At 38.8% G+C, this 13,179-nt stretch overlaps 1 protein-coding gene and 1 pseudogene across 2 annotated transcripts in view; one reads left to right on the forward strand and one right to left on the reverse strand.

The window, feature by feature from the left end:
* The window catches only part of LOC126934259 (uncharacterized), a 1,193,286-nt pseudogene that overhangs the window by 1,168,891 nt on the left and 11,216 nt on the right, over window positions 1-13,179 (forward strand). The gene's annotated exons all lie outside the window — the stretch shown is intronic.
* PPP1R21 (protein phosphatase 1 regulatory subunit 21) overlaps window positions 1-13,179 on the reverse strand; it is a 645,938-nt gene that overhangs the window by 107,902 nt on the left and 524,857 nt on the right. The window lies entirely within an intron of this gene.

Here is a 13,179-nt window from a genome sequence, read left to right on the forward strand (position 1 = left end):
TTAACTTGGTACTTGTCAAAAAACAGTTGCTTATGTATATGTGAGTTTTTATTTTCTGAACTATTCTGTTCCATTGATCTATATATTTAGATTTATGCCAATACCATATGGTTTGGTTTTTGTAGCTTTATAGCAAATTTTAAAGTCAGGTAGTATAAGTCATCCAATTTTGTTTTCCTTTTCTCCAAAAAATTTTTGGCAATTCTAAGTCATTTGCATTTCTATACAAATTTTAAAATCAGCTTGCCAATTTCTTAAAAAAAAAAAAAGCCAGCTAGGATCTTGATTGAGATTGAATGTATAGATCAATTTGGAAAGAACTGACATCTTGACAATATTTAAGTCTTTGAATCCATGGACACAGTGTTTATCTGTCCATTGATTTAAATCTTTTAAAGTTTTGTCAGCAATGTTTTGTGGTTTTCATTCATTGTACATGTGTTACACATATTTTGTTAAATTTATCCCTTTGTATTTCATTTTTTGTACGTTACTGTTAATGGTATTGCTTCTTAAATTTTAATTTTCCAGAAGTTTGTTGCTAATATAAATACAATTGATTTTTAAAACACTGACCTAGTATCTTGTGGCATTACTAAATGTACTTATTAGTTCTAATAGCCTTTTATAGATTCCTTAGGAATTTTTACATACATAATCACGGTGTCTGTAAATAAAGATGGTTCTATTTCTTCCTTTCCATGCTGTATGCCTTTTATTTTCCCTCCTGCTTCTCTTTTTCCTCCTCTTCCTCCTTCTTTTTTAGGTTTTGACCTTATTGCAGTGGCAAAGACCTCCAGAACAATATTGAATAGAAGGGGTGAGTATGGACATACTCGGCTGGTTCATTATTGGGAAAAGGAGGAGTCAGTCTCTCATCATTCAGTATAATGTTTACTATAGATTTTCAATAGATGGCTTTTATCAGGCAGAAGAATGTCCGGAACTGTGAAGGGTGTGAACTTTTATATTACTTTCAAGCTAACAGGCTAGCCTGCAATAGTTTCATGGATGCTGGCAAAAGACATCAGACTTCTGGGTCAAAGACCAAAGAATTTATTATAGCTCTGCAAGCAACATCAGCTTCATGATCACATTGGTTCTCATCACTCCTTTGGGGCTATGCAGAGCAGCCCACTTGGAGGCTGCTTAGGAAATCCAAATATTTTACAAAGGGTACAAGCAAACTTGTCCAGCCTTTGCCCCAGAGGAAGCCATTATCTTTATGATACTGGACAGCAAACAAACTTGTCATCTGCTCTGGAGAGAGATACTATATCTACTTTTCATGGCTGTTCTCTATACAAACATCCTTGAAAAGATAGTCTGGAAAAAAAAACACTGCCAGTGCCTCTATTTGCAAGACATGCAAAAATATGACACTCTCCTTTGCACTCATTAGGATGATTATTATGAAAATAAAACACATAAAAACAGAAATTAAGTGTTAGAGAGGATATGGAGAAAGTAGAACACTTGTGCATTGCTGGTGGGAATATAAAGGGTCTAACTGCTATGGAAAGCAGTTTGGTGGTTGCTCAGAAAATTAGACACAGAATTCCCATGTGATCCAGCAATTCTACTTCTAGATAGATCTCCAACAAATTGAAAGCAGGGACTCCAACAGTCACTTACACATCAATGTTAATAGCAGCATTATTCACAAGAGATAAAAGGTGAAAACAACCCAAATGTTCATCAACAGAGGAATGGATGAACAAAATATATTGTATACAAACAATGGTGTTTTATTCAGCCTTAAAAAGAAATAAAATTTTGACACATACTACCACATGGATGAATCCTGAAAATTTTATGCCAAGTGAAAATGAGCCAGACACAAAAGGGAAATTATTGTATGATTGATTGCATGTACAATGAGGTACATAGAATAGGCACACTCGTGGAGACAAACAGTAAAAAGAGGTTACAGGGGTGGGGCAGGGAATGGAGAGTTACTGTTTAATGAATACAGTTTCTGTTTGGGATGATGAAAATGTTCTGGAAATGGATATTGGTGATGGTTGCATCACATCATGAATGTACTTAATGTTACTGAATTGTACACTTCAAGATGATTAAAATTTTATGTTACATATTTTGCTAGAATTAAAACATTGCCCCAAAAAAAAGACATCCATAGAAAATTGTCTTCCAATAAAAACACTTCCTTTAATTTCTGGTTTGGTTAGAATTTTCGTTATGAATTATACTGAATTTTGTTAAAAGCTTTTCTATCTATTGAAATGATCATATTTTTTATTCTGCCAAGACCAGCTTGGTCATGGCGACCCTAACCCAGCGGCACTAGAGGAATTAAGGACACACACACAGAAATATAGCACGTGGAGTGGGAAATCAGGGGTCTCACAGCATTCAGAGCTGGGAGCCCTGAACAGAGATTTGCCCCACATGTTTATTGAGAGTAAGCTAGTAATAAGCATTGTTTCTATAGATTACAGATTAACTAAAAGCATTTCTTAGGGGAAATAAAGGGATGGGCCGAAACAAAGGGATGGGTCTGGCTAGTTATCTGCAGCAGGAACACGTCCTTAAGGCACAGATCATTCATTCTATTGTTTGTGGTTCAGGAATGCCTTTAAATGGTTTTCTGCCTTAGGTGGGTCAGGTTTTCCTTGCCCTCATTCTGGTAAATCCACAACCTTCAGCGTGGGCATCATGGCCATCATGAACATGTCACAATGCTGCAGAGATTTTGTTTATGGCCAGTTTTGGGGGCCTGTTCCCAACATGCCTCCCTTTTTTGTTTTGCAAAGTGATAAAAGCAAAGACAGCTTTGTCACGGTGAGCTACTTCTCACAGGAGTCAGGATCCGCATCTGCAGGCTATACAAAGACAAACAACACAGATTAATAACACAATCATCATTGAAATCACAGAGCTTCCAAGTGTTTTTATCCATTTTAATGGGTTACTAGCTGCTAATCTGTCTGCAGCTCCTTCAAGCACTCCAGTTCCTGGCATTAAGGTCAGGTGTGCCTGGGATGCTTTAAATATTAGTTTTTAAAAAAATTATGCAATATCCAAAGACAAGTGTCCTTCTAGATGCTCTTTTATTCTTTCCCAAATTTTGATCTTATTAAGAGTTTCCACAAATCTTCATGTTTAGCTCCTACAGCGGGCCATACCATTTGAGGTTTAGGTGCCACTATAATGCCATGTTTCCAGATAATAGGAACACTTGCCATACTTCTTACCATTTCTACCATGTCTACCATCTGACCATTTTGTTCAGACCAGCTGAACATAGTGTGGCCATGGCATGCAGACTGAGTGGTGCAACTTAAGATAAACATCCCCTTAGGGGACCAATCTATAATGATTCCATAGGAATCGCTGAGCAGAACCTCTGCCTGTTCTGCAGTGCAATCTTCCTAAACAAGTATGTTCATTTTGTCTGGCCAGGTCCAATTCTGTTTACAAATAGGTTTTTGAGGGCGGTATGCCTCAATTATAGGAGCAGATTTATTATGGTAAATAATGAGATCAGAAAGCATGTGTAAATGTGTCATAGAGTGATTACATCCAGGCATTATTGCCAGCCAAGATTGACAAATATGCCCAGTAAGTATAACTGTTCTCTGTGTCAGCCTTTGCTGAAGGAATACTCACAGCAATGGTGATCACCGCTATCATAGCTATCATTAAATTACTCGTTGTGACTGGTTGTCCAGTTTTCCTCAGGTGTTCTTCCACCATCTGTGACAACTTTTTGATCTGTCCCCAAGTAGGTGGCTGTGTTTGATGGGTGTTGCTCGTGACAGTTGGGGTCCTCCTCAGCATCAGTCTTGACATGGCCGCAACCGGGGGTTCCTCAGGATCCTCCTGGAATCTCTTCCTTGGCATCTGGCTCATGATAAGTCTTCAGCTGTCTTGATGCTATCCAAATCAGCTGCACAAGCATAGCCTCTATCCCAAGTTATTATTTTACCTATTTCCCAACTTTTTGTTATTGGATGTCTCCACCAAACCAGTTGTTCTGCTTCTGTCCTTGCAGCTGGTTTCTGTAGATGTTGTTCAGCTGCTGATAACATCTGGCCTTTAGGCAGGCTCAAAAAATTTAAAGCGAATAATGCTAGATCAATTGTGTATGGGCTGTCCCATAATCTCTATTTCCCCCTTTCTGTTTTTGCAACTGCTGTTTCAGGGAGAGATTCATTTGTTCTACAACGGCTTGTCCTTGAGAATTATATGGGATGCCAGTAATGTGTTTAATATTCTTTACCATTACTAGACCAATGTGTAAAAACATTCTCAGCACCTTCAATTGGTTTAAATTTAGTTATTCTAGGGAGGATCCAATCAGTTAATTTCAAAAATTGAAACAGTTTCATTTTAGGAAAATGATTATCAAGAATACACACAAAATCAACTAAATGGGTTTGCCAAGCAAGACTATTTATAAAAGCTTGCTGTATTTGTGCCTTCGTGAGAGGGACAATAATTTTTCCAGGATCATATCCATGTAATTTAACAATCTGAGTTCTCCCATTTCCTATCCTAGTAGCGATTTGATCAAAATAAGGAGTTAGAGTCTGTGAATTAGTATGTGAAAGAAAAAGCCATTCTACTAAGTCCTGCTCTTGGACAATAACACCAGTAGGTGAATGCTGAATTGGAAAAATTAGCAAATCTAGAGTCTTCTCTGGATCTATTCTATTTATTTGAGCCTTATGGACTTGCTTTTCAAGCAAATGTAACTCTGTCTCAGCTTCTTTTGTTAATTGCCCAGGGCTAGTGAGACTAGGATCTCCTCTAAGGATAGAAAATAGATTACTCATGGCATAGGTAGGAATGCCTAGAGCAGGTCGTATCCAATTAATGTCTCCTAGTAATTTTTGAAAGTCATTTAATGCTTTCAATTGATCCCTATGTATAGTTACTTTCTGTGGCACTATTGTAGTGTCATTTACTAAGGTCCCCAAGTAGGAGTAAGGAGTAGTAGTCTGAATTTTGTCAGGAGCTATAGTTAAACCAGTGCAAGAAATTGAATTTTGCAAGTGATCATAACATTGGAGTAATATTTCTTGAGTGGGGGCAGCACAAAGTATATCATCCATATAATGAATAATGTAACACTGTGAAAATTTTTTACAAGTAGGTTCCATTGCTTGCCCCACATACGTCTGGCAAATTGTTGGACTGTTTAATGTGCCTTGTGGCAACACTTCCCAATGAAAATGCTTAGCAGGCTGCAGGTTGTTTACTGCAGAAATTGTAAATGCAAACCATTCACAGTCTTGCTCAGCTAAGGGGATAGTAAAGAAACAGTCTTTTAAATCTACAAAGATTAAAGGCCAATTTTTTGGAATCATAGCGGGAGGAGGCAATCCTGGCTATAATGTCCCCATAGGTTGTATAACTGAATTAATGGCTCTAAGATCTGTCAACATTCTCCATTTACCTGGTTTTTTCTTAATTACGAAAAGCAGAGAATTCCAAGGGGAAAATGTTGGAGCTATGTGTCCTTTTTCTAATTGTTCAGTAATTGAGTCTTCTAAAGCCTCCAGTTTATCTTTACTTAGCAGCCATTGTTCTATCCAAATTGTAGTTGAGTCTTCTAAAGCCTCCAGTTTATCTTTACTTAGCAGCCATTGTTCTATCCAAATTGGCTTATCTGTCAACTATTTTAAAGGTATAGGTTCTGGAGGCTTAACTATGGCCACCATCAAAAATGATATCCTAAACCTTGGTGGGAATTTTGTCTTTCTGCTTGAAGCAGTTCCTTCAAATCTTGCAAATTTTTTCCTAGTCCCATATCAGGGACATACCCCATTTCATGCATCATATGTTGACTTTGAGGGCTATATAATTGTTCTCGAATTAGAACTTGTGTTCCCCACTGTTGTAATAAATCTCTCTCCCATAAATTTATAGATACATAAGTTATAATTGGTTGAATAGTCCCAGGTTGTCCACTGGGCCCTTCACAACGCAAAATATAACTACTTTGATATTCTTCAGGGGCTTTACCAACTCCAACTATGTTAAAATGAGCAGGTTGAATTGGCCATGCAGACAGCCAGTGCTGTAGAGAAATGGTTAAAATGTCCGCTCCTGTATCTACCAAACCTTTAAATTTATTTCCCTGATTAGTTATTTCACAGGTAGGACATTTATCAGTAATTTGATTTACCCAATAAGCTGCTTTGCCTTGGTTATTTGTGCTTCCAAATCCTCCTGTTCGTTTAATTTCACTTTTCCCCATTTCCACATATGGCACAATCAGGAGCTGTGCTATATGCTCTCCTGGCTCTGCTTTCCAGGGAACAGAAGTAGATACAGCAATGTTAATTTCTCCATTGTAATCTGAATCAATGCCTCCTGTATGTATTTGTACTCCTTTTAAATGCAAACTAGACCTTCCTAGAAGTAATCCTATCATCCCCACTGGCGAGGGTCCACAGACTCCTGATAGGACCTTTTGCGGGGATTCTCCAGGCAAAAGGCTCACAGCTTTTATGTAGCATAAATCTACTGCAGCACTACCGGCTGTGGCAGGGGACAGACATTGTACAGGGGTGAGGGAATGACCTGAGCCTGAAATGCCCAGGTTTGGAACAGGGCCTGGGACAGGCCCCCCATGGCGTTTCCTGAAATCAGGTTCCCATCTTTATCAAATTTAGAATGACACTGATTAGCCCAATGTTTTCCTTTTTTACATTTTGGACATACTTCAGGCTCAGCAGTTTTCTTTTTTCCCCTATCTGGTGGCCTGAATCACTGATTTTTTCTACATTTTTTAGCATGACCATGCTTCCCACAGTTAAAACAGAAACGATGTATTTCCTTTATCCACTCTCAGTCCTGCCATCCCCTGGGCTAGCAGAGCAGCCTGATGCAGATACTGTCACAGGCCTTGATATAATCAACTAAATGTGCTTTCCCTCTAATAGGTCACAGAGTAGCCTGGCAATCGGGATTAGCATTGTCGAAAGCTAATAACTGCAACACTATATCCTGAGCAGCCAAATCTGCAATCTGCAATCACCTTTAGTTTAGTTTTGTTTTGTTTTGTTTTTTGAGATGGAGTCTCTTTCTATCGCCCAGGCTGGAGTGCAGTGGTGCAATCTCAGCTCACTGCAAGCTCCGCCTCCTGGGTTCACACCATTCTTCTGCCTCAGCCTCCTGAGTAGCTGGGACTACAGGCACCCGCCACCACCCTCAGCTAATTTTTTTTTTGTATTTTTAGTAGAGACGGGGTTTCACCATGTTAGCCAGGATGGTCTTGGTCTCCTGACCTCATGATCTGCCTGTCTTGCCCTCCCAAAGTGCTGGGATTACAGGCATGAGCCACTGAGCCCACACCCAGCCTGCAATCACCTTTTTAAGAGACTCCTGTAACCGAATTAATTTAAAAGAAAAAGGTTCATATGTAGCTATAATATTTCCCTGTTGATCTGGGGCGTGTATTCTAACAGGGAACTGCCAAGCCTCTAAATCACCCTCTTCTAGCTTGCTGGGTTCCTGCCTGAATAGAACTGAGAGTGGTCACTCGAGGTGCTGCTCAAACAGTCACTGGGGCAACTACCTTTTGCCCAGAGTCCTCCGGAAAAGAAAGATCTGGAGGGTGAGGCCACTCTTTTTCTTCAAAATAAGGAGGGGGTGCAGAAGGGTAGGAATGAACCTCTCCCTCCTTTGCCAGTTTAGCTTTAGCTGGCAAACAAACCTGCTGTGTTACTTCATTATACTCTCCTTCCTCCTCATCATCAGTGTGAAAAGATTCCAAGGTGGAATGAACCAGAGCCCACACTTGTCCCATTGTTACCCTGATGCTTCCGAGCTCCCCTTCTTACTCACCGTGGGGATTGCTTAAGATTACTCAGGTGTTCTCTAGCTTAGTTCCACGTTCTCCAACTGTTGCTCTGGCAACCATTCAACCTGGGTTTGAGCCCCACATATGGGCACCACTTGACAAGACCAGCTCGGTCATGGAGACCCTAACCCAGCGGCACTAGAAAAATTAAAGACACACACATAGAAATACAGCTTGTGGAGTGGGAAATCAGGGGTCTCACAGCCTTCAGAACTGAGAGCCTCAACAGCTCTTATTGACAGCAAGCCGGTGATAAGCGTTGTTTCTGTAGATTATAGATTAACTAAAAGCATTTCTTACAGGAGACAAAGGGATGGGCTGAAACAAAGGGATGGGTCTGGCTAGTTATCTGGAGCAGGAACTGTCCTTAAGGCACAGATCACTCATGCTATTCTTTGTGGTTCAGGAATGCCTTAAACCGTTTTCCGCTCTGGGTGGGCCAGGTGTTCCTTGCCCTCATTCCGGCAAACCCATAACCTTCAGTGTGGGTGTCACGGCCATCACGAACATGTCATTGTGCTGCAGAGATTTTGTTTATAGCCAGTTTTGGAGCCAGTTCCCAACATTCTTCTTCTTGCCTCTGTTGATATGGTGAATTATAATGATGATTTTTAATATTGAGCCAACTTGCACTCCTAGGGCCAGCCCCATTGGTTATTGTCTCTTTTGTATATTACTGAATTTTATTTTGTTAAGAATTTTTGTGTCTACATTCGTTATGCGTATTGGTCTGTAGGTTTTTGGTAATGTCTTTTTTTTTTTTTTTCCCCTGTGAGACTGAGTTTCACTCTATTGCCCAGGCTGGAGTGCAGTGGTGCGATCTCGGCTCACTGCAGTCTCTGCCCCCCGGGTTCAAGTGATTCTCCTGCCTCAGCCTCCCAAATACCTAGGATTACAGGCATGTGACACCACACCTGGCTAATTTTTGTATTTTTAGTAGAGACAGGGTTTTGCCATGTTTGTCAGGCTAGTCTTGAACTGTTGACCTCAAGCAATCCACCTGCCCCGACCTTCCAAAGTGCTGGGATTACAGGCGTGAGTCACCGCACCCAGCAGGTAATGTCTTTACTCAGTTTTAGTATTAGGTTAATGCTAAACCTATAGCCTCATAAAGCAAGTTATGACATATTTTCTTGTCTTCTTTTTTTCTTATTGCTTTTAAGGATTTTGGGTATAATGGTATTATTTCTTCCTTAAATAATAAATATAATTTATGTGAAGCCATCTGGACTTGGAGTTTGCTTTGAGTTGTTGTTTTTTTTTTTTTTTTAAACTAGACTTTTTAAAGAGCCATTTTAGAGTTAAAAAATTTGAGCAAATAATACAGATACTTTCCATATGCCCCCTGCCTTGCAGTTTTCCCTGCTGCTAACCTCTTACACTAGTATGGTACATTTCTTACAATTAATGAACTGCTATTGATACATTATTATTAACACAAGTTTATACTTTATTTAGGTATTCTTAGTTTTTAACCTAATACCATTTTTCTATTCCAGGACCCCATTCAGGATACATCCCATTTAGTTGCTATGTCTCTTTAGGGTCCTCTTGGCTATGAAAGTTTCTCAGATTTTGATTGTTTTCAATGATCTTGACAGATTTGAGGAATACTTGTCAGGCTTGTTGTAGAATGCCAAGCTAATAGAATTTGTCTGATCTCTTTTTAAAAATTAGGCTATTAGTTTTGGGATGCAGATCACAGAGGTAAAGTCCATTTGTATATAATATCAACAACACGTGCTATCAACATGAGTCATGACTGCTGATGTTGACCTAGGATGCCTGACTGAAGTAGTGTCTGTCAGGTTTCTCCATCATGAAGGTACTATCCCCATCACTGTCCCTTCCACACTAAACTCTGGAAGGAAGCCCTTATGCAAGCCCACATTTAAGAAATGGGAAGTTATGCTTCCTCCTTTAGGGTGGAGTAGCTGCATAATTTATGTGTTATTCTTCTGCATGGGAGATTTGTCTCTTTTCCCTCATGTATTAACATATTCAATCATTTATTTATATCAGTATGGACTCATAGATACATTAAGGTATAAGACTACATTTGTTTTGTTTTGTTTTTGAGATGGAATCTTGCTCTGTAGTCCAGGCTGGAGTGCAGTGGCATGATCTCGGCTCACTGCAACCCCTGGTTCAAGCAATTCTCCTGCCTCAGCCTCCTGAGTAGCTGGGATTACAGGTGCGCGCCACCACACCCAGCTAATTTTTGTGTTTTTAGTAGAGACGGGGTTTCACCATGTTGGCCATGATGGTGTTGAACTCCTGACCTTGTGATCTGCCCTCCTTGGCCTCCCAAAGTGCTGGGGTTACAGGTGTGAGTCACCGCACCCAGTGAAGACTGTATTTTTATTTTGGTGCTCATATTGCTCTAGCTTTGGCCACTGGAAGTACTTTCAAGTGCCAGTTTTGTTTTAGGTTTTGTTTTTTAATTAATAGACTTAATTTTTTGGGAGGAGTTTTAGGTTTACAGAAAAATTGAGTGGAAAGTACCAAGAGGTCTCTTATACTCTCCTTTGTGCCCTCTACCACAGCCCCAGTTTCTCCTATTATTAACGTTTTGCATTAGTGTGGTACACTTACAACAATGGATGAACCAATATTAATACATCACTAGTAACTAAAATCCGTAGTTTACATTAGGGTTCGCTCTGTCTGGTTTTAATTTCTGTGGGTTTTGACAAATGTATAATGATATATATACATCATTACAGTATCATAAAGGATAGTTTTACTGCCCTAAAAAGCCCATGCTCCCCCACAACCCCTGGTAACTACCGATCTTTTTACTGTCTCCATAGTTTTGTTTTTTCTAGAATGTCATATACAGCCATGAGCTGCATAATGATGTTTTGGTCGAAGGCCAGGACAGACCACATAGACGACAGCAGTCCCATAAAATCATAATGAAGATGAAAAATTCCTATCACCTAGTGATGCCTTAACCCTCATATTGTAATAATATATTCTGTGTTTATGGTGATGCTGGTATAAACAAACCTACGGCACTACCAGTCATATAAAAGTATAGCACATACAATAAGGTAGAGTATACTTGAAAATAAATGACTATGCTATTGGTTTATATATTTACTCTACTTTTTACCATTATTTTACAGTATACTCCTATTAAAAAAAAGAAAAGCTAACTGTAAAACAAACTCAGGTCCTTCAGGAGATACTCCAGAAAAAGGCATTGCTATCATTGGAGATAATAGCACCATACATATTATTGCCCCTGAAGACCTTCCAGTAGGACAAGATGTGGAGGTGGAAGACAGTAATATTGATGATCCTGACCCTGTGTGGGCCTAGGATAATGTGTGTGTTTGTGTCTTAGTTTTTAAGAAAAATGTTTAAAAAGTAAGAAGAAAAACTTGAATAGAACAAAGCTTATAGGACATGAAGAAAAAATATTTTGGTACAGCTGTACAATGTGTTTGTGTTTTAAGCTGTGTTATTACAAAAGAGTCAAAAAGTTAAAAAAAAATTTAAAGTTTATAAAGTTACAGTAAGCTAATGTTAATTTACTATTGAAGAAAAAATTTTAAAATGAATTTAGTATAGCCTAAGAGTAGTGTTTATAAAGTCTACAGTAGTGTACAGTAATGTCCTAGGTCTTCACATTCACCACTCACACTCACTGACTCACCCAGAGCAACTTCCAGTCCTGCAAGCTCCATTCATGGTAAGTTCCCTATATAGGTGTACCATGTTTTATCTTTTATACTGTGTTTTTACTGTGTCTTTTCTATGTGTAGATATGGTTAAGATACACAAATACCATTGCGTTACCACTGTCTACAGTATTTGGGCAGTAACATGTTGCATAGATTTGTAGCCTATGGGCTATAGGCTGTCTACTATATAGTCTAGTTGTGTAGTAGGCCATACCACCTAAGTTTGTGTAAGTACACCCTATGATGTTTCCACAATAAGAAAATTGCCTGACACTTTTCTCAGAAGGTATTCCTGTTGGTAAGCGATATAAGATTGTAGTTGGAATCACAGAAATGAGCCTTCTAAGGCTCAGTAAGTGAACCTTTCAACTAAGTCAAAGATTGGCTTCTTTCACTTAGTAATACGTGTTTAAATTTCCATCATAGCTTGATGTCTCATTTTTTCGTTTTTGTTTTTTTAATTGTGGTAAAATATATACAACATTTACTATTTTTGTGTGTACAGTTCAATAGTGTTAAGTATATTCACACTGTTGTGCAAACAATCTCTACATCTCTTTCATTTTGCAAAACTCAAAATTCCATGCCCATTAAACAACTCCCCATTCCCCTTTTCCTCCAGCCCCTGGCAAACATCTTTCTCCTTTCTGTTTCTATCAGTGTGACTACTGTAGGTACCATACAGCATTTTTCTTTTTCTGACTGGTTTCACTTAGAATAATGTCTTCAAGTTTCATCCATGTTGTAAAGCTTGCGTCAAAATTCCCTTCCCTTTTGAGGTGAAATAATAATCCATTGTATGTGCCACATTTTATTCATTCATCTATTGATGAAAATTTGTGTACCTTCCACCTTTTGGTTATTGTGAATAATGCTGCTCTAAACATGGGTAGACAAATATCTCTTTGAGAACCTTTCAATTCTTTTGGGTATGTGCCCAGAAGTAAAATTGTTGGTCTATTTTTAATTTCTTGAGGAATCTCCATACTGCTTTTCAGTGACTGTACTATTTTGAATTCCATACTGCTTTCTGTAGTGGCTGCACAAGTGTTCCAATCCTTGCCAACACTTGTCATTTAGTTTTGGTGGTGTTTTTAACCTTTTAATAGTAGCCACTCTAATGGATATGAGGTGGTATCTCATTGTGATTTTAATTTGCATTTCCCTAATAATTAGCGACGTTGAGGATCTTTTGATGTTCTTTTTGGCCATTTGTATATCTTCTTTGGGATGTCGATAGCTTTTTAAAAAATTGCTGTATAATAGTCTGCTGTCTGGATGTACCAGTCTATACATTTGCCTACTGAAGGACTTCTGATTTGCTTCCAAGTTTTGGCAATTATGAACAATGCTGCTATAACAGTTGTGTGCAGGTTTTTGTTTAGACATGTTTTCAACTCATTTGGGTAAGTATCAATGAGTGTGATCTGTTATCTTTTCTGGTGAGGTGTCTGTTCAGGTATTTTGCCCATTTTTAGATTGGGTTTTCTTATTGTTGCCTTTTAATTCACCGAAGTGGTTGAATTTATTGGCATAAAGCTCTTGATGACTTTTTTTGTTTTTGAGACGGAGTCTCACTCTGTCACATAGACTGGAGTGCAGTGGTGGGATCTCAGGTCACTGCGACCTCCGCCTCCCGGGTTCAAGTAA

The sequence above is a fragment of the Macaca thibetana genome, chromosome 13 (assembly GCF_024542745.1).
Source record: "Macaca thibetana thibetana isolate TM-01 chromosome 13, ASM2454274v1, whole genome shotgun sequence".
NCBI lineage: Eukaryota > Metazoa > Chordata > Mammalia > Primates > Cercopithecidae > Macaca > Macaca thibetana.